The sequence below is a fragment of the Myotis yumanensis genome, unplaced genomic scaffold (assembly GCF_028538775.1).
Source record: "Myotis yumanensis isolate MYYU_CA2020_CCGP unplaced genomic scaffold, mMyoYum1.0.hap1 SCAF_3, whole genome shotgun sequence".
In the NCBI taxonomy this organism is placed as follows: domain Eukaryota; kingdom Metazoa; phylum Chordata; class Mammalia; order Chiroptera; family Vespertilionidae; genus Myotis; species Myotis yumanensis.
In genome coordinates this window covers 191,210,777-191,233,148 of record NW_027223754.1, presented here as the reverse complement: position 1 = coordinate 191,233,148, position 22,372 = coordinate 191,210,777, and the positions used below count along the sequence as shown (strand labels likewise).

The 22,372-nt window shown below is 37.5% G+C and overlaps 1 long non-coding RNA gene across 1 annotated transcript; it reads right to left on the bottom strand.

The window, feature by feature from the left end:
- Positions 1 to 253: 253 nt before the first annotated feature.
- Positions 254 to 8,496, bottom strand: LOC139005674 (uncharacterized). Its single transcript, XR_011470690.1, has 3 exons — positions 8,455 to 8,496; positions 1,764 to 1,844; positions 254 to 486 (listed from the first exon to the last, which is right to left on the bottom strand). It is a non-coding gene; the product is annotated as an uncharacterized lncRNA (long non-coding RNA).
- Positions 8,497 to 22,372: the final 13,876 nt, after the last annotated feature.

Genomic DNA, 22,372 nt, shown 5'->3' with positions numbered 1-22,372 from the left:
TGCTTTAATACATGCAATCACTGAAGTACTGGTGCCACCAATATTAGAATCAATTAATAAACATTAACTATATCTTAGGTGCCGAATAGGACCAGATTCCCCTTCATATGTATGTCCTATGTGATATCTTCCTCCATTTATTTACCAAGGTCTGAAATTTTTATGTTTTGGTATTTATATCTATATATAAATATATTTAAAATCATTTTAAGTCTATATTTTGATATTTTGTGTTTTATTAAGAGATCTCCAGTTATATGTTGAGCTTTACATGATTGAATGCACACAAGATATTAAAACATCTCTATGATTATCTTCTGTACAAGAAAAGATAGAAATGAATATCATGCCATATGCTTCCAATTCTTCCTTTCTATTTGTCTTGATAAGACTGGAGCTCAGTGCCTCAGAAGAATTTTATTGTTGCCAAGATTTTATTTTCAGCAGAAGCAATATATCAATTTTCTTCAAAGAAGAACCAGTTACCTTGACAAATAAAAAATGCCATATGATTTAACTTACATGTGGAACAAACTAAACAAGTAAACAAATAAAACATAACAGAAACAGACTTAGAATCAGACAAAAGTGAATGATTGCCAGAGGGGAGGAGAGTGGGGGTGAGTGAAAAAATTAAAGGGGAAGAGGAGTTTCAAACTTCTGGTTATAAAATAAATAAGCCATGAGGGCAGAATGTACAGCATGGGAAATATAGTCAATAATATTGTAATGACTTTGTATGGTGACAGATGGTTAGTAGACATATGGGGATCACACATAAGATATATAAATGTCAAATCACTATGTTGTGCACTTGAAACGTATATAATATTGTATGTGAGCCATCTATACTAATAAAAGGGTAATATGCTAATTAGACCGGAAGACCTTCCAGGAGACCTTCCAGACAAAACCATAGTGGCAGGGCCAAGGCAGAGGTGGTTAGGGGCAATCAGGCCAGGAGGGGAGGGCAGTTGGAGGTAATCAGGACAGGAGGGGAGGGCAGTTGGAGGTCATCAGGCCAGCAGGGGGGCCAGTTGGGGGCAAGCAGACCAGCAGTAGGGGGCAGTTGTGGGGTGATTAGGCTGGCAGGGGGGCAGTTGAGAGTGAGCAGGCCGGCATTGGGGGGCAGTTGGGGGACGATTAGGCTGGCGGGGGGGGGGGCGCAGTTGGGGCAATCAGGCTGGTGGGAGGGGCAGTTGGGGGTAAGCAGGCCAGCAGAGGGGGAAGTTGGGGGTGAGCAGGCCAGCAATTGGGGGAGAAGTTAGGGGTGATCAGGCTAACAGGCAGAGTGGTTAGGGGCAATCAGGCAGGCAGGGAGGCAGGTGAGTGGTTAGGAGCCAGTGGTCCCAGATTGTAAGAGGGATGTCCTACTGCCAGTTTAGGCCCGATTCCTGTGGGGTCCCAGATTGGAGAGGGCGCAGGCTGGGCTGAGGGACCACTCCCCCCCTCCCCCACCATGCACAAATTTCATTCACCGGGCCACTAGTACTTTAATAAGAAACATTTTGAAAAGTATATGCATGAAGATAATCTATCACCCATGGTTACTCAGTGTATTATAATTTTTGCATTATTATTTTCAATTATCCTCCATAACTTCAAGAGAAGGCCTTATACATGAGAATTTTTCTAAGTAAATGTTTCTGATAAGTAAACCATAGTTATGTAACTTTGATCTCATATCTATTAATTGCATATATACATCTGTATTTAAATAGCTTACATATGATATAAGATTCCCATTGCAATTCAATACATACCTCTGTTTTGCTATAGCATTTAGCAATGTGTAGTCTCATTTTGCTCACAGATTTCTTTCAGAATCCCTTTTAGATAATTAACTGAAAGTCAAATAAAATTTGCAAGAGAAAATATATTTTAAGGATATTAGCTCTTTCAAACACTCGGGAGTGTAAATAAAATAGAAATCTAAAATTTCTGAAATACAAATTTATTCATCATTTTTATTATTAACTGGGGAATGAATTGTAAGTTTCATTTGCATCTAACTGATATTAAAGTACTTAGCTTTTATTGATGATGGATATTTATGAATTTAAATCTGGTGCTTTAATCATTTCAAGTTTTCATATCTGATTGATGCCAATCGAAGCAATTAGTAAACCAGGAAAGTCAGGACATAATGACCAAATATACCATTGACACAAACACCTTTGACATAGCACACATCCAATCAATCACAAAGTATTTATTCTATCACTGCGATACTCCCTATATCTGTTCGCTTCTTCACAATAACATAACTTTTCCCTATTAAGATTTTATTATTTTTATATTGAGCTGTTATAATATTCTACAAGCTCTCTGTCACTAGTTCTTACTTGCCAACATTTTCTTCAAAATGCCTCTAGAGCTAATACCTCCAGTGCACAGCTTGAATAATGCTACCATTTCAACTATCTTCAGAGACAATAAGCTATCTATATGCTAACATTCAAATTCATTAAAGTGGAAAGATTACAAAATTACCATTTTTTTCTTAACAGCTCTATTTCTAACTATCTTCAAATATGAAACCTTTAACCCACATCACTTCACATGGATGTGTTCTGTTTTATTTGTAAGGATCTGGAATTCCAGATGGCACAAGTTGAATTTTCAAATAAAGAGGGAATGGGATGTTCCTAGCATGCATTTATTTTAATCTGAATGGTCTGTGGTTACCCCTAAGGGATTTTAGAGACTTTACACAAATTGAAGAGAAAATCTGTCTGCATGCCTGCTTTATCAGGACCTGATCCCAGTCCAGCTACAAAGTCATGTAATTTGTTGTTGGACAAAGGATTTCAATTTGGTCAAGTGTATACACCTCTCACCATGACATTAAGTTCTTCTGGCAACCCTATGAATGAGTGATGTTCACAGTGCCTTGTCCTTAAAATGGGAAGCCAAATAATCCAGCTAAATCTTAAAGCATTATTAGATAAGCAAGTCATGTTTGACTAAAATGATTACCCCAAAACTGTCTTGTTTGTTTACAGAATTTCCCCTCCTTTTCTGCCACTTGCTTACTCATCCCTGGTTCATTTATACTATGGCCATACTACCCAGGAAGATCTCTCCTCTAACTGTTAATTTACAATAAGGTTAGCTTACTTGACACAGGGAAATACTTCCGTTTGTTCAATCGTTTCTCTTTCCTCTCTCACTTATTAAGACAAAGTTTGCTAACAGTTTATTAGGATATTGCACTAATTTATTTTATTAACAAGTAAGTGTTTGACACTTTAAGTTATATTGGTGTGCGCAAGACTTTATCAAGGTGTGCTAATAAAAATAATATGGGCAGCACTACAACACAGCTTGTTCTTCACAATAAAAATAGTCTTCTCTACTTAGTAATAATTTTAAAATAGGTTGTAACAGCACAAAATCATAGAGGAGTATCCATTAGAATTCTAGGCTATATTTTATTTTTTTAATAAAATTTTTAAAAATATATTTTTATTGATTTTAGAGAAGAAGGGAAAGGGAAAGAGAGATAGAAACATCAATGATAAAGAATCACTGATTAGCTGCCTTCTGCACACCCACTACTGGGGATCTAGCCAGCAACCCAGGCATGTGCCCTTGACCAGAATGGAACCTGGGACCTTTCAGTCCACAGGCTGATGCTCTATCCACTTAGCCAAACCAGCTAAGGCTATATTTGATTTTGATATTACTATCGTATGTGTCATATCCAAATATAACCTCTTTATTTCTAGAATATAATGCTGTCTTCTTTTAATTACTTTATTTTAAACAACTAATACATAAATTTGCTTATTTTAGTAAAAACATGAATACAAATATATATATATTTTAGAGGCTCGATGCACAAAATTCATGCAAGAATAGGCCTTCCTTTCCCTGGCTGCCGGCACTGGCTTCCCTCTGGCCACCAGCAGGCATCCAGGACCTAGCTTTACTCTGGCCGCTGGCAGACACCTGGGACCTGGGCTTCCCTCTGGCCCCGGCTTTGTCCGGAGTGATGTCTGGTCTAATTAGCATATTACACTTTTATTATTATAGATATATATAAAAGGTAGAAAAGACTCCCACTCCCATTCACGGTCCCTTTAATACCACTTACTTCAGCAAAGAAAATTACTATTAAGCACTTTTTGATTGTTTTCAAATTATTATATGCTTGTGTAAATTCTCTTATTTCCACTGTCTTCCACATTAACAGATTATTAACACTTGTTTACACATGAACACAGTATTGTGGTTTTTTTTTTTTATTACTTCTTTGTGTGGTTTTATATATGTGTATGTATTTGTATGTGTATATATATATTTTAAAAATAAATTTAATAATTTCATACATCAATTTTATATGAGTGCCCAATTTCCACATTTTAATCCAAATCTATTGCTAAATATCTGTCATTTTAAGGAGACTACTATATTATATACTAAGTATATATACACCATGGATACACACATGCATATACTGTTATTATTAGTCTGTTTTATTTTTATTATTTTTTAAAATATGTTTTTGTTGATTTTTAGAGAGAGAGGAAGGGAGAGAGAAACACCAATTAGAGATAGAAACATCAATGATGATAGAGAATCACTGATAGGCTCCCTCCTGCATGCCCCCTACTGGGGATTGTGCCTGAAACCCAGGCATGTGCCCTGACTGGGAATCAAACCAGTGACCTCTGTGGATGGGGTGACACTAAACCAATTAAACCATGCCAGCCAGTCTGTTTTATTTTTGTTGATATTACACCAGTACTATAATGAGAAATAACTTGTAGTTTTATAGACTATTTAGATACCTGGAAAGGCTAGATCCCTACTTCTCTTGTTAATATATTTTCATATGTATTTTGTTAATCTTATAATTATACTTTTAAGTATAATTTATAATGAACTTATTTATTATGAAATACACTTGTTTTGGTTATCACGTAAATCTTTGATGAATTCAGAATAGTGTTATCATCTTCAAAGTATTAGTCTTTCCATCAAGGCACATCTAATATATATTTAATTCCTTAATGTTCTTTTTTTTTGTATTGATGCTCTTCTCTGTGCCTTTTAACAAAGTATCCTATATAATAAAGAGGGAATAGGCTAATTGACCCTCACACCATCACAAATATAGAGGTGCCCACAGCCAATAAGGAGGGAATATGCTAATGGACTGCTCCGCCCTCAAAGATGGTGGTGCTCATAGCCACAAGATGGTGGTGCCCAGTTCCCTCAGATCCACTGGGGCAGCTCCACATGCCTGCTTCCAGAGTCCCCCAGCCCCCTCAGCCCCCCAGCCGCCTGAGGCTCAGGTAACCAGGGCTGGCTGAGGCTTGCGCTGACGGCAGTGGCAGCAGCAGAGGTGTGATGGGGCATTGCCTTCCCCTGATCGCCAGGTCGCCTCCCACCCCTGAGGGCTCCCGGACTGTGAGAGGGGGCAGGCTGGGCTGAGGGGCCCCCTTCTAGTGCATGAATTTTCTTGCCCCAGGCCACTAGTATATTATAATCTCTTTCAGATAAGCCATAAACATTATTAGGCATATTATTAGGTATATGAATTTGTTTAATCAAAAAAATTCACTAAGTACCCATAACGTGTCAGTATAGTATTCAAAGGGAAAAGATAAAATGTAGAGCAAACACAGACATGTGCTCTGTTCTACTGAAGCTAACAACCTAGTGGGAAAAACAATATTGAGTAAATAACCACCAAATAATGAAACAGATGACACTGACAAGTGCTACAAATGAGGAGTACACAAGCCATTGTAACAGAGAAATTTGACCTAGTCATAGCATAATATTAATTATCCCATGTTTAATGATTACTCTAGGACATAGTCACCTGGGGAAAGTAGAAGGGAAGATGCCTCAGGAAAAAGGAACAGTCTATGCATTTGCTCTGCAGCAAGGAGGATCTGCAGCAAGTGACAGTTCATACCAACCTGCCCAGAGGAGTCCAGGCCTGTGCTAGTTGACCCAGAATAATTATTAACACCATCTGCTCTCATTCTGAAAGTTATCCTTGTTTTTTTATGATGTTATATGGTGACTCTAATCATGAGCCATTCAGGGAACTAGACAACAACTGTGATGGGGCCATAGAGAGTGAGAAAGTATGTGGTACTAGCTGGGTAGAAAGCCATGCACCAAGTAAGGAAGGACCTCATAAGCCATGCTAAGGATTTTTTAAATATATTGGATTTAGAGTATTAAGAAGCTGACAGTAAAGGTTTGGTGAGTTTATCGAATTTATATTTTGAAGAGGTTACTCTGAAAATTGATTTGAAGAAGTCAAAGGTGAATGTAGTTAAGATAGTGAATAAAGGTGAGAGAATTTATTGTCTTGTATTAGATGGGTTGCAATGCAAATATAGAGAAGTGTAGTAATTCACTAAGTTGAGATAGTCAGCGGCAGATATCACAGATGACTCCTTGGTTCATTTCACTAGACATCAAGTGCCAAGAAAGACAACCATATTAAAGTATCTGATTTTTTCTTGATATTGGTAAGGATTAGGGTTGAGAAGATAGAATCTGTTTGGAAATGTTGTGTGCTAGGTGTTTTTTTAAGCTATCTAAGCAGAACTGTCAATAAGAGGCTTAAATATGGACCTAAATATTGAATGTTAATATATAACTCACTGGTGTATATTATAACTGTCAGTTTTTTATTCAGCTTCCTTATTAAAGTGTTTTTTTATTATAATTGTTTTTTTCCCCAGCATATTTTCTTATAATATCTGGATAAGAAAGCAAACCATCTAGGGATAACTTCAGTGTGTGTTTTTTTAAAAATATTTATTAAAATTAAAATATTTATTTATTGTTTTTTTTAAATATTTTTTAATATTTTTTTTATATTTATGTTATATCTAAATAGGTTTTCTTATATTATTTCTTTGGCTAGAACATCCAAAGAAATGTTGAATAAGAGGAGTTACATCAATTATTTTTGTCTTCCTGATTCAATTGAAAATGATCCTACGTTTTCACTATGAAAGATAATATTTGCTGAAAGTTCTCACAAATAATCTTAGTCAGGTTAAATGTTTTCTTTTACTTATAGCTATTTCTTTCTGTCCTCTATATTGACAAATCTCTTGATAAACGTCCAAAACCATCCCCAATTTTAATCAGAATTTGATCATTATGTAACATTCTTTTAGTACAGTAGTATAATATGTTACCTCTTTTCTAAAGGATTTTTGCTTCTATGTTTGTAAGTGATATTGCCCTAAAATGTTTTCCTGTATAGGGAAATAATTTGGAATAATGCTATGCTCATCTTACTGATTTGGGTAGGAATCTTCAATCTTTTTCTAGCTACTTAACAATTTATCTAGGGGTCAATTTTTGTTACTAAGACACTTTAAAGTTCATCCTTAAAAAATTATCTGTCAAGTCCTGGCTGGTGTGGCTCAGTTGGTTGAGCATTGTCCCCTGCACCAAAAAGTCATTGGTTCAATTCCTGGTTGGAGTACATACCCAGATTGTGGGTTCAATTCCTGGTCGAGATATAGAAGGCAATTGATCTATGCTTTCCCACATTAATGCTTCTTTCTCCCTTCCTCTCTCTAAAATTCAATAAAAACATATTAAAAATGATTAGTCAAGTATCTATTTAGGTGAACATTTTTTATTAGTTATTTTTCTATAGAATATAGTTCAAGCAATGTATATACTCATTCTAAATCCTGATAATTTTGTTTAATTTTTGATAAACACATGCCCACCATCTTTCCAGGTTTTCTATCCTCTATTAAATTATCTTTCAAATTATTTGACTTAATCCTCAAACACTTAATTTTTATTTGTCCCATCATGAATTCTATAAATACTTTCATGTTTTATTACATCTCAAAGCTGGTGAATCTAATATCAATAACACTATGCTAAAATATAGAATGCTGCTATTATTTTCTTTTAAAAAATATATTTTATTGATTCTTTTACAGAGAGGAAGGGAGAAGGATAGAGAGTTAGAAACAACCATCAGCTGCTTCCTGCACACCCCCCACTGGGGATGTGCCCGCAACCAAGGTACATGCCCTTGACCGGAATCGATCTTGGGACCCTTCAGTCCTCAGGCCAACGATCTATCTACTGAGCCAAACCGGTTGGGCTATTTTCCATTTTTTATCAAAACATCCATTTATCTACTGATTTCTTTGATAAGACCTGGGCCAAAGCTATTATTGAAAATTCAAGCTAAAAAATTGTATTGATAAAATTACTCCTTAAAAAAAAAATCTTTATTGTTGAAAGTATTACATAGCTCCTCATTTTCCCCCCATTAACCCCTTCCAGGTTCCTTCTGATAAAATTACTCTTATATTATTAAAATAACAAATGAGAAAAAAATACCTTGAGAAAATTCCTAGCATAAATTTGGAAGGCTTTTAAAAATTATAATCTAGTAATTTAAAACAAATGAATTTAATAGCTCTAAAAAATACTTACCCTTAGCTATCATAACCGCAGCTAACACCAGAACAATTAAATAAAGGAAGGCAAATATCATTGCAGCAAGGCAGCATGGAGACTCTGTTCAAAGAGAGAGAAGTGGCTGCTAAAATGATCAATGGAAGCAAGATTTAGGAGTTGGAATTAGAACAAACTTTGGCCAGGAATTTTCAACCCACTTGAATTGGGCTGAAATCTAAGCTTATGGAAACAACACATTGTGGGGAAATATACCCTTGCCTATGAGGGGAACTCTAACAATTATTTTGCAGATTTGGCAATAGCTAGGGAAGATACAAATATTTTTATGTGAGAACTAGGGGCCTGGTGCACGAAATTCATGCACTGTGTGGTGGGGTGGTCCCTCAGCCCAGCCTGCCCCCTCTCACATACTGGGAGCCCTCAGGGGATGCCCTACTGATGGCTTAGACCCGTCCCCTGCTCTGCTTGGGGAGCGGGCCTAAGCCGCAGTCTGGCCTCCTTTTGTGAGAGGCGACCGGGCTGATCAGAGGAAGGCACCAGCCCCATCACCCCGCTGCTGCAGCCACTGCCAGTCACCAAAGCCACCAAGGTGTTTACATCAACAAGGACTCCAGTCCCTTCACCATAAAAAAATGACAACTTTCTTTAGGTATTTTCAAGATGTGTCTTTCATAAGATATGACATTTCTTTACTATTTTTTTATCTTCACCTGAGGATATGTTTCCATTGATTTTTATAGAATGTGGAAGAGAAAGGGAAAGACAGAGAGAAACATCAAAGCGAGAGGAACACTTTGATTGGTTGCCTCCAGCATGAGCGCTGACCTGGGCCCCAGCCAGGGAAGAGCCTGTAACCTAGGTACATGCCCTTGGTCAGAATTGAACTCAGACCCTGTGGTAGGCAGGCCGAGGCATTATCTACTGAGCCAAACCGGCTAGGGCAGGATATGATATTTTTTAGCCCCTCCAGCAGCAGACCTTCATTTTTTTCTCCAGGAGTGAGGTGGAAAAACCCTACATCTCCTTCTTGGATTCTTATTACCCAAGTTACTAAGAATATTACCAGTGGCATACAGGGAGCTTAGCCAATGAGAGGTCAGAAAATGTGTTTCCTCTGTAGTTCACACCGATCCCCGGCTCGGCCCCTGCCCAGGCCTAAGGCCTTAGGCCGAGCGTTAAGCCTGGGCAAGGGACCCCCAGCCCCGTGCGATCACTGGCTCCCCCCACTCTGCCCAGGCCTCAGGCTTCTGGCCGGGGCATTAGGCCTGGGCAGGGGACCCCCAGTCCACTCTGATTGCCTGCCTAGGCCTAAGACCTCTGGCCTGGGCCTTAGGCCTGGGCAAGGGACCTGCAGCCTGCTCCGATCACAAGCTCTGCCCCTGCCCAGGTCTCAGGCCTCTGGCCAGGGCATTAGGCCTGGACAGGGGACCCCCAGCCCACTCTGATAGCAGGCTCCACCCCTGCCCAGGCCAGAAGGGCATTAGGCCTGGGCAGGGGACTCCCAGGCCGCTCCAATCACCTGCCCAGGCCCAAGACCTCTGGCCCCAGCCTTAGGCCTTGGCAGGGGACCCCCAGCCCTGGACTATTGCCTGCTCTGCCCCTTCCCAGGTCTCAGGTCTCTGGCTGGGCATTAGACCTGGGCAGGGGACCCCCAGCCCACTCCAATGGCCCGCTCTGCCCCTGCCCAGGCCTCAGGCTTCTGGCTGGGGTGATGGCTGGCTCTGCCTCCCTGGGTGGCATCTGGTGCTGCCCCCCGCCCCCCACAGTATGCAAATTTAATGGCCATCTTTGTTGGGTTAATTTACATACTCTTCTGATTGGCTGGTGGGTGTAGCGAAGGTACAGTCAATTAGCATCTTTGTCTTTTATTAGTGTAGATGGGTTATTTGTAAACTATCAACTGGTAGTATTAAATAAATCTTTCAAATACTACAAAAAAGCTGGCTTGGCTCAGTGGATAGAGCGCCGACCTGTGGACTAAAGGGTCCCAGGTTCGATTCCAGCCAAGGGCACATGCCTGGGTTGCGGGCTCCATCCCGTGTGGGGTGTGCAGGAGGCAGCCAATCAATGATTCTCTCTCATCATTGATGTTTCTATCTCTCTCCTTCTCCCTTCCTCTCTGAAATCAATAAAGAAATATATTTTAAAAAAGCACTTCAGAAATCTTACTAGGAATTTAATTTATAACCCTCCCCCAAATTTTAAGGAATGATTTCTTCCATTTTGTAACAGAATTATGTAAAAATAAAACACCTATATTAACTATTGGCCCAGACAGATATTCTGTGACAGTCTTGATAAAAGTCCATTTACCATGAAATACCTCATTAGCTCCATGTTGTTTTTAGAAATACGAAGGCATTCAAGGAACATTTACATTTTGTAAGACTAAAATATCAAACAGTGAAATTAGATATGAAACAGTCTTTGTTCTATGTCCATGGTACATAATTCTAAGCCACTCTGGCCATCTGTAGTTTGTTGTTCATTCTCATTTGTTATTAACACAGCACTTTAGGTCAGTATGACCAGTTAAATAGTGCAGGTATAAAAGATGAACTTTGGCCCTAACCGGTTTGGCTCAGTGGATGGAGTGTCGGCTTACAGACTGAAGGGTCCCGGGTTTGATTCCAGTCAAGAGCATGTACCTTGGTTGCGGGCACATAACCAGGAGGGTGTGTGCAAGAGGCAACTGATCTATGTTTCTCTCTCATCGATGTTTCTAACTCTCTATCCCTCTCCCTTCCTTTCTGTAAAAAATCAATAAAATATATTTTTAAAATAGAGATGAATTTTGATTCAGAGATTAGTCCAGGAATATTTGTTGTTATGATTAGTTCATTAAAATATTCAAGCAAAAAAAGGGAATCTAGAGTTTTAAAGGTTTTTTACCTTTTGTCTTCAAATTCCTAGTTATTTTGTTCCTCTGAATATTTGAAGAATGATCAGTTTTGAGTTCTGCGTATGTTACTCCTTCCTCACAAAGCTCTAAGAAATATGTAAGAAAAATGCAGGCAATAACTATAATTAATATATATGTACATGACAAATAAATATATAATTGAAAATCATGTTAGAAATGAACAAAAATTGCCCTATTTTATGATTATAGGAAAGTTTTAGGATTGGGTCAATCAAGTAGTTGCTTTGTAAAATGTACCAGGTTTTAAAAAAATAATTCTTAGTTTTTTTTATCTATAAAATGATAACAACCATATTCATTCATAGATATACTCTGAAGATTACACTAAGGTATATAAAGTCAAGAACATAGTGCTTAAAACAATAATTATGCAATAAGTTATTTTTGTAGTATTAATAGTAGTAGCAGTGTGAAGTAGTAATTGTAAAAATATAAAGGCTAATAGCATCAGAAGTAACAGTTGCAGAAGCAAGAGTAGAGATATAAAAATTATCTTAAACACCTATCTTTGTTTCTTCTAAAGTTGAATTTAACCTTAAAGAAGCATGGTAAAAAATAATCTAATTCTCAATAGGTAGATGAATTCTCTTTACAACATAGTGCATGCATTCCTTCAGTGAAAGTGAAGCAGAAGTCACAGCCACCCAGTCCACCCAGTCCATACCATTTCCCCCCAAAATGGTAAATCCAAGCCCATTGTAAATATTTTTGCACCAAATAATGATTGTCTGAAATTTAAATCCCCTTCAATTTCTTAATGAAAATCTTAAATTCATCTATGGAGACAAAATGTTTTCATCTCCTAAAAGTATCTGGCCATGAACTTTGTTGTTTATAATCTTATTTTTCCATCACATAAAGGAATTAGTAATAATAGCAGTATTTGATCTTACCTGTGGTTATTTCATGAAATTCCACTGGCGAAGGATGAAAGTCAAGGTTGGAGCTGCTCTGTGCCGGCGACTTTGGTTCCATAGTTTACTAGTAGGTTAGACTGCATGGACCAGGTTATGAGCAGAGGGCCAGAATGAGACAGGACAAAGGAAGCAGACATCTTAATATTGCAACATCAGACAGGATGTTCCCCCTGAGTTTAATTTGTAAACTACTGTTTCCACTTAAGAAAATAAAAGGCAATGTAACTTATCACCTACAGATTTAATGTTAGTCTTCTATGCGTAATGAAATGCTTCTTTATTTCCAAAGTTATACTTTAAAATTATACTCATGACTTCTTCTCTGCCTTGTCATTTTTCAAAAACAATAAACAATCAATGAAGACTGAAATATTTTTATGCAAAGAAATGATATACTTATTATAAGATTATAAATTATAAGATTATAACAGATACTAATTCTTAGAAATATTTTTGTTGTTTTAAATATCCCTGACCATTATAAATTCAAACAATATGATAACATGTCCTATAGAAAATAAAAATGACATACAACCTTTTTCCTCAATATAGCTACTGTTAAACATAATTATTCATAACTTTTTTTAGTTATCCAAGTGACCAATGAATGTTTTCTATAAAAAAGTAAAAGAAACAATTCAACTATCAAAAAATTAGTTGATGAAATAAATTATAATGGGTCCTTAAAAATAAAACTTATATAGTCATTAAATATAGATGAGAGAGTTCAGCAAGTTTTGATGGATAATTTTTCATAGTATATTAGGGTACAAGTTATTGCATACTATGATTTTACATTATATTTGGTAGAAAAATGTTGTTATGCATGTACTTGTGGTATAATATGCATCTAATCTGGTATTTTAAGATTGCAATGTAAAAATGGTTAAGTGACTAACTTGATAAATTTTTACTTTACATATGTGGTTTACATATTTTTGTATTACTATTTTAATGACCATAATTTATTACCATTGAAAGGATTAAGTTAGCAGATGTGAGATTTTATCTTCAATCTAATGTTTGCTATGAGATATATACACCACAGTGACCTCAGGGCCCCCTCCCTTCACCTTTGATCAATAGGAATAAACTTCAAACCAAAAGTATACAGTATAATTTGAGTGAGAGATGGTAGTGCTCTTGGGTCTCATATTGTTTAGGAAAAGGATAAAGACATTGGTCAATTTCAGACATCAATAATTTCAATACACCTGTATTAAATTCAAAAGTAAGTGCTAAAAGGTGAAGAGTATAACCTCAAAAATTTTAGAGGAAAACATAAATTGAGAAAAATAAATAAATCCAAAAGAAACAAGAAAGGAGGAAGGGAAACCCAAGAATAGGTAGGACAAATAGAAAGCACAAAATTATGATACAGATTAGAAATAAAATATATCAACAATAAATATGAATCCTCTAAATGTACCAGTAAAAAGATAATTATTACACAGTTTGTATTAAAACAATTTAAATGTTATGTGTTATTTATCAAAGTGACATCTAATAGGTAAGAATGTGAAATGGTTAAAATAAAAGATTAAAATATGTAATATAATGCAAATACATGAAATCAAAGAAAACATAGGTCTTAATATATGAGAAAATGCATTTTTACATAAAATGTAGTATTTAGGTGGGTTTACTACTAATAATAAAGGTTTCAATTCAACAGGAATGTATCAAAATTTTAATATGATCTTTTAATATAACTTATAAATGGTATATGTGAAAGGAGCAATAACAAAATTCAATTATGTGTGGAAATTTTAACATAGCTCTGATATATTAAATTTAAAAAAAAAGACTAAAAAAAAAAATAAAAAATCAGATGCTGAGAAACCAAGATGGCAGCATAGGTAAACTCTGGAGTTTGCTGTCTCGCACAACCACTTCAAAAATACAACTAAAAGATGGAACGAACATCATCCAGAACCACAGGAAGGCTGGCTGAGTGGAAATTCTACAACTAGAAGGAAAGAGAAAAGCATACCAAGACTTAGAGGAGGTGCGGTGTGGAGCGGAGCAGGTTGGCGGCTGAGGGCACGGTTGTCTTTTTCAATTGGAAGGGAGTCTCAGGCTCTGAGCTCCAGTTCTGGGCTAGTCACTGGGGACCCAAACTCATACAGGAGAAGCAGGACTGTCTGGCATCGGTCGGAACTTGAGGGCAGCTTTCTCTCCAAGGTGCTTGCAGCGATTACCAGGACACTGAGAAGCAGAGCCTCTGAGGGCAGGACTGAGAGCAACCATAACTGCTCGCTCTGGCCCGTTGATCCCGTGGGACCCGCCCCACCCAAGCCCTGCACGAAGGCTTTTGCTGGGTAGCCTCAGGCAAAGTCTAGATTAACACCTCCCTAGAGATCCAGGAGCCAGGAAGCCCAGAGGTCAGAGTGAGACCATCCAGTTTGCAGTTTCTCAGACCCTTAAAGGACACACTCAGGGGGCAGACCCAGTGAGCACCAAAGCCCCATTGAAGCAAGTCTTGCCCCGGAGGGGTATCTCCAGCACAGAAGTTCTCCCACTACAGACACAGCTGATTCTCACAGCCATTTGGCCTGGAGGTCATTCCCTCCCAGTGTTAACTACAACAATCAAGGCTTAACTACAACAAGACTGTGCATAAAGCCCACAAGAGGGTGCACCAAGAGTGTCCTCCTCAGGTAATTGGGGAGGTTGAACCACTGGGCCCTAGAGGACACTTAGCACAGAAAACCACTTTATCAACACAGGGAAGCATAAAAAATGCAGAGACAAAGAAAAAGGACACAAATGACAGAAATGGAGGAAAGCAAACTACTGGATATAGAGTTCAAAACCACATTTTTAAGGTTTTTCAAAACTTTCTAGAAGCCGCCGATAAATTTAGTAAGACCCTCAAAAAGACTGGTGAGACCGCCAATAAATGTAATGAGATCCTCAAGAAATCTAGTCAGACCTCAATGTTATGATAAAGGACCAACTGGAAATTAAGCATACACTGACTGAAATAAAGAATATTATACAGACTCCCAACAGCAGACTAGAGGATTGCAAGAATCAAGTCAATGATTTGAAATATGGAGAAGCAAAAAACACCCAACCAGAAAAGCAAAATGAAAAAAGAATCCAAAAATACGAAGATAGTGTAAGGAGCCTCTGGGACAGCTTCAAGTGTACCAACATCCGAATTATAGGGGTGCTAGAAGATGAGAGAGAGCAAGATATTGAAAACCTATTTGAAGAAATAATGACAGAAAACTTCCCCCACATGGTGAAAGAAATAGACTTCCAAGTCCAGGAAGCGCAGAGAATCCCAAACAAAAGGAATCCAAAGAGGACCACACCAAGACACATCATAATTAAAATGCCAAGAGCAAAAGACAAAGAGAGAATCTTAAAAGCAGCAAGAGAAAGACAGTCAGTTACCTACAAGGGAATACCCATACGACTGTCTGCTGATTTCTCAACAGAAACTTTGCAGGCCAGAAGGGAGTGGCAAGAAATATTCAAAGTGGTGAATAGCAAGAACCTACAACCAAGATTACTCTACCCAGCAAAGCTATCATTCAGAATTGAATGATAAAGGTCAGATAAAGAGCTTCACAGATAAGAAAAAGCTAAAGGGCCAAAACCGGTTTGGCTCAGTGGATAGAGCGTAGGCCTGCAGACTGAAAGGTTCTGGGTTCGATTCCAGTCAAGGGTATGTACCTGGGTTGCGGGCACATCCCCAGTAGGAGATGTGCAGGAGGCAGCTGATCAATGTTTCTCTCTCATCGATGTTTCTAACTCTCTATCTCTTTCCCTTCCTCTCTGTAAAAAATCAATAAAATATATTAAAAAAAAAAAAAAAAGAAAAAGCTAAAGGAGTTCATCACCACCAAACCAGTATTATATGAAATGCTGAAAGGTATCCTTTAAGAAGAGGAAGAAGAAGAAAAAGGTAAAGATACAAACTATGAACAACAAATACACATCTATCAACAAGTGAATCTAAAAATCAAGTGAATAAATAATCTGATGAACAGAATGAACTGGTGATTATAATATAATCAGGGACATAGAAAGGGAGTGGACTGACTATTTTTCAGGGGGAAAGAGGTGTGGGAGATTCGGGAAGAGACTGAACAAAAATCGTGCACCTATGGATGAGGACAGTGGGTGGGGAGTGAGGGCGGAGGGTGGGTTGGGAACTGGGTGGAGGGGAGTTATGGGTGAAAAAGAGGAACAAATGTAATAATCTGAACAATAAAGATTTAATTAAAAAAATCAGATGCTTCTTTGTAGTAATTACCATTTCCCTAGTGCTGATTTTGGAAATTTATTATTGTTCTTGGTGTTCTTTGGTTTTGACTATAATGTGTACTTTTCCACCCCACCCCCGATTAATGTTAATTAGTCTTCCTAAATCTGTGGGCTGATGTCTCATTACCACTGGATTAAAAAAGTCTTCTTTTAAATATATTTTTTTATTGATTTTTTACAGAGAGGAAGGGAGAGGGATAGAGAGTTAGAAACATCGATGAGAGAAACATCAATCAGCTGCCTCTTGCACAACCCCCACTGGGGATGTGCCCGCAACCAAGCTACATGCCCTTGACCAGAATCAAACCCGGGACCCTTCAGTCTGCTGGCTGAGGCTCTATCCACTGAGCCAAACTGGTTAGGGCATAAAAAAGTCTTTGTTATTAATTTAACAGAGACCACATCCACCCCTTTATCTCTTCACTCTTTCTGGAATGCTGCCTTTAGATATTTATGTTAATTGCTTCATGTTTAATTTCTTTCTAATAATTTCTGTCTTTATATATTTCAAAAATGTCTTCCAATTAATTTATTGTCTCTATCTCTTTTAAAATCTATATATTTTTATTGATTTCAGAGAGGAAGGGAAAGGGAGAGATAGAAACATCAATTATAATAGAGAATCATTGATCCACTGCCTACTGCAGGCCCCCCACTCGGAATCGAACCCACAAATGTGCTCTGACCAGGAATCGACCCATGACCTCCTACTTCATAGGTTAACACTCAACCACTGAGCCAGGCCTGCTAGGCAACTGGTGATCTTTTTAACCAGAGATCAGTTGTTAACGCAGCCTGAAAAGTTGCTATGAAGCCTGGCTTCAGGGAAGCTATTTCAGGAAGAACATTTTCCTTTCAGTAATCTGAAGGAAGTTGATTTGGCTTAAATTTGCCCTACCCTAAGACAGTAATTAGGGTTGCCAGATTTAGAAAATAAATGTCGATTTGAAAAAAAAAAAAGGATGGTGCTTAATCTGTGTTGACTGGTCTCATGTGAGAAAATCATGTTAACATTCATTGAACGTAAGTGAAAGTTTACAGAAGCAGAAAAGTGCTTCTCAATCTTAATTATTTTTAAGAATTTCCTGGGTTACATGCCCCAAATTCAGATTCCCATGTTCCACTACAAAAACTGTGAATCAATTAAATCTGAGCAAAGGTAAAGGGACCTGTAGCATAAGCAAGTGCAATAGGTGATAACCGAGATAGGTGTTTTATTGACCACTCCCTAAGAAAGCTAGGGATACAGAGAGGGAATTGTCCAGAGTTTCATATAGATGTTAATTTTAATCCTTATTCTCTTGGTGATGTCTATGACACACAACTCATTGGTTTTACATAGTTCACACTAATTAGGATATTTCTATATTCAAGAGCATATATCTTTGACCACCACCTTAGCTTTGCCAATGGTACATCAAATCCAGACCATCAGAAATACTGCTAAGCACTCCTTAGCCATATCTCAGGTCCTTTAGTATGGACAGAAACGTAGTTTGATGCATCAAAATATACCTTACAAAAATATTCAATATAATGGCTTTCGACTTTTAACTCTGACTTTTATGTTCACTCTTCCATTTCTTCTTTTTGTTAAATTATGCCAATTGGAAGCATTTTCTGCCAAATTTACAATATTAATTTAAGCAAATTTCTGTCTATCCATACTAAAACCAAAATCAAATAAAAATAGACAAAAATGTAAATTAAATAACACAAAACTTACATATCTCTGCATAACCATAGCAAATGCCTACTCATTGTGGATTCCTATGTGTATAAAAAATCAGAATCTTCAAATATTCAGAGTCCATTTAATATGAGTGGCTTTAGTTTGAAAGACATATTAGTAAATATCCTCCCTCTCCCAAAAAAAGTCTCTTCATGAAATTCTCTAACACAGAAACCAAATAAAATATTCTTTGTTTATAAATTATTACCTAGTAAATTATCTATATATATAAAAACCCAGTGACCAGAACAGCAGAACGATCAGAACAACTGGTGGCTATGATGCACACTGCAGCAGCCAACCAGCCTGATCCAGGTCCCAATTGGCCCCCAACACCCTGACTGGGGGCGGGGCTGGTCGGCCAACCACCCGTGGCCCTTTCTCCCTGCCAGCACAGACCAATGGGCCCCCATCAGGGTGGGCTGGCTGGACCCCACCCATGCACAAATTCGTGCACCAGGCCTTTAGTATATAGGAAGGCTCTGTTTGATACAGTAACCCATGTCCAAAGCATTCACTATATAGATAATGCTCTATTACTTGGAAAGTCAGAACCCTTGGTCTCATCAGGCCTGGCTAACAATGGTATTATACCTCAGCCAGTAAGGGCAGGGGGAGATTAACCCCTACAGAATTCAGGAGTTTGCTCTCCAAGTAAAGTTTCCTGGGACTATTAGTACATGGGTTGATTCATAATAATTAACTTCCCCAGAAGTCAAAGAAATACTGCCGTCTCTTCACCTTCACTCCCATCTCCAACAAGAAAGCCTAGAATCTTACTGGGTGCTGGAGAAAATATTGGGTGTACTATTTGATGGATTAACCTGCAAATCAGAGTACTTTTAGTGGTTGTTGGTAATAGTCTGGCAAGTTGTAGCATGCTTTTCACCTTTGTGGCTTAATAATCTTAATATCCTCTGGGAATACAACTTTCTACAATTGATTTTATGAAGGAGTCTTCTAACAAAGGAAGGAAGCCTTCACCTGAAAGTGTCCCTTAAGGATAGAAATTGGTTGTCTCCTTAAATTGCAACCTATGACATTTCTTTGGATAGACAGTTACTAATTGGCCCTAAATCAAGTTTTCTCTAAAGAACAGAACATGAACAGTGGGGCCTTGTTACTCCTTGACATTTCCATTACGAGGTGACATAACTTGGAATCAACAGCAGCGTGAGGAGGACACAACAAGCTTTCTTGGTTAAATGGGATTGTTTTTCCAAGAGCAGAGACGGCCTGCTTCTAGCAATGTCTTTTCTTTACTTGAAAAAGTAGCACCCTTCCCTTTGGCAGAAGTTTTATCCCCAACTCCATCACCTGCAGAAAAGTGATGGGCTCAGTCAGTCTCTTGAGTTTCAGAGGCCCCTTAAATACTTGGGTCTGGTTTACTGATAACTTGGCTATTTGAAATCTGATACAGATGTACTGTTTTGGCACACTGCCAGCTGTGCAGAACCAAAAATCCACATGGTCACTACATTCAGTTGGCAGAACTCAAAGCCATCCTCACAGCTTTAGCCAATATTCCTTTGGATAAATCTCATGTTTTTTCTTTATTGACTTATAGGTAGATTGTTGCCAGTGGCCTACCCATGATGCCTAAATTGGGACACCTACTTTGGCAGATATAAGATATTTCTCTTCTGAGCCAAAAGCTAGAAAGCTACTGATTTAACTGTCTGTGTCTCTCATGTAGATGTCCACATTCGCTGATGAGAATGATCAGAATAAAGTTATTGATTGAGTCTGCACTGTCTGCTTGCTACCATTGCTGCCTGGATCCATTATGATACTGGACATGACAATACCATGCCATCACAGGAGTCCTGTGATATAGGAGTCCTGATTTAGAAGCTACCACTGCATGCCACACATGTGACTCCTGTCTAAGTTGATCCTGCTGTTTACTGTTGGAGGCATGGCCCCATCCATTCCTGGAAGATTAACTACACCAGACATATTATCTCTTATTGGAGTTAACAATAGTGCTTCATTGTTGTCAGCACTTTCCCAGGCAATAGTGTTAACTATTCCAGTCTGATTAACCAACCCTGGCCACAATATTTTGGCCCCTAAAAATGATCAGTGTCAGGTTGTGAGCTTTCCAGACCATTTTCAGTCTAATAATGGTGCACATTTTATTGTAAAACCACTCAAAATGGCTAAAATTAAGGCATTTGATGGATCTCCATGCTCCCTACTATCCACAGGTATTGGTATTGTTGAGCTTTGGTATGGTCTTCTCAAAAACACACAAAATAAATGTCTGACTCTATCTTGCTTACTTCCTCATTTATTTATTTATTTATTTATTTATTTATAATTTTTATTGAATTTATTGAGGTGACATTAGTTAATGAAAATACATAAGTTTCAGATGTTCTATAATACATCATCTGTACATTGTATTGTGTGTTCATCATCCAAAGTTAAGTCTCCTTCCGTTACTATTTATCTCCCCTTTGTCCTTTTCTACCTGCCACCACCACCCTTTTACCTCTGGTAATCACCATACTGTTGTCTGTGACTATGAGTTTTTGGGTGTTTTTTTTTTGGTGTGTGTTTATTTTGGCCTAATCCCTTCACCTTTTTTCACTCAGCACCCCAACAACCTTCCCCTCTAACAATTATCAATCTGTATCTTTGAATCTGTTTCTATTTTGTTTGTTTTGTTCATTAGATTCCACATATAGGTAAAATCGTTTGGTATTTGTCTTTCTCTGACTGGATTCTTTTTGTCCATTATATATATATATAAACAATCCCTGAATTGGAGCTATCTTGATTTCTCTTCATTTTCTGACATTGTTGCTTCTCTTGTGCATTCCATATAGGCTGTGTTTCATTATAATTGTAGATTTAATAACCCTTGGTACTATTTGAAAAATAATTCATTAGTTTTAAATTATATTCTTACTAAAATGGCCACTAAAAGGATAGAGTTTTTGCTACTGAATGCTAAAAATAAATTGCTTTTTAAATATGTTCTGCAAATATTGGTATATTCACTTATTACATCAGAAATTATTTTTTATTGTGGACTATATTTCTGTTCCTTTAATATGAGTGCCTGAATGTGTTTTCTGTAGAGTTTCTCATCCCATCATATTTTATTTTTTTAAAAGTTCAAGATTTTAAAAGATTCTGTTTTACATATAAAGGCAGTATGACTAAGGTTCATATATGCACTTACTGGCCCATTATTTCTGTTTACAAAATATGTCACTTAAAAATACCTGAGCAAGAGAAAAGGCTCCAAGAAATACATGTTTGCAACGGGACTCTGATATTTATATAGTTATATGAATGACTTGCATCAGTGAATTTTTCATCCTCATCTTATTTCTTGTTCTTATTACATCAAAGATTCTCCAGCCTCATGTTATCCCACATTGTTATGTGTTTCTATTAGCTGTGACCCTGCATGTCCAACTGACAAATGACACTAATGTCACAGTTAAAGTGGTAGTAATCCCCACATCCACGTTTGTAATTCTCAGTTTTTATTTCATTCTCTTCCTTTAAACTAAACCTACTGTTTCTTAGCCAGTTACACAGGTTTTGCTTCCAATATCTTCTACAGTAGGAACTTATTTTTTTTTCATCAGAAATTTAATTCTCCTTTCCAATAACACCTCACCTCTTCCTACATTCCCAAGAATTATTACAATAATATCAAGTGGTCTAGGTGCTAAAAGCCATTTTAAGTGGTGGCAACACTGTGGTTGGAAATATCCTGCGCAGAGGAGTGCACAGTGAGTGGATACGTCAGCAACACCTTTGCTTACTTAATGTGTTGACCAGATGCATGATGCTTAAATTAAAAATAACCACTGGATTAAGTGCAGAAGAAAATTTAGTATTCTTTCTGAAAACAAAAACAAAACCAAAAAACAACTTTGGCCATGTCAAAAGATAGATGGTTTGTTTATTTATTTAGTAATAGTGGAGCAAATATAGTTTTGGCAGCCAATATTCTAGAAACATACCACAGAGAACTTTCTCAGGACTCTTTTTTTTATTTCTTATGAAATGCAATAAATCAAATAGATTTTAAGCTACATATACTCTGGGCAATGT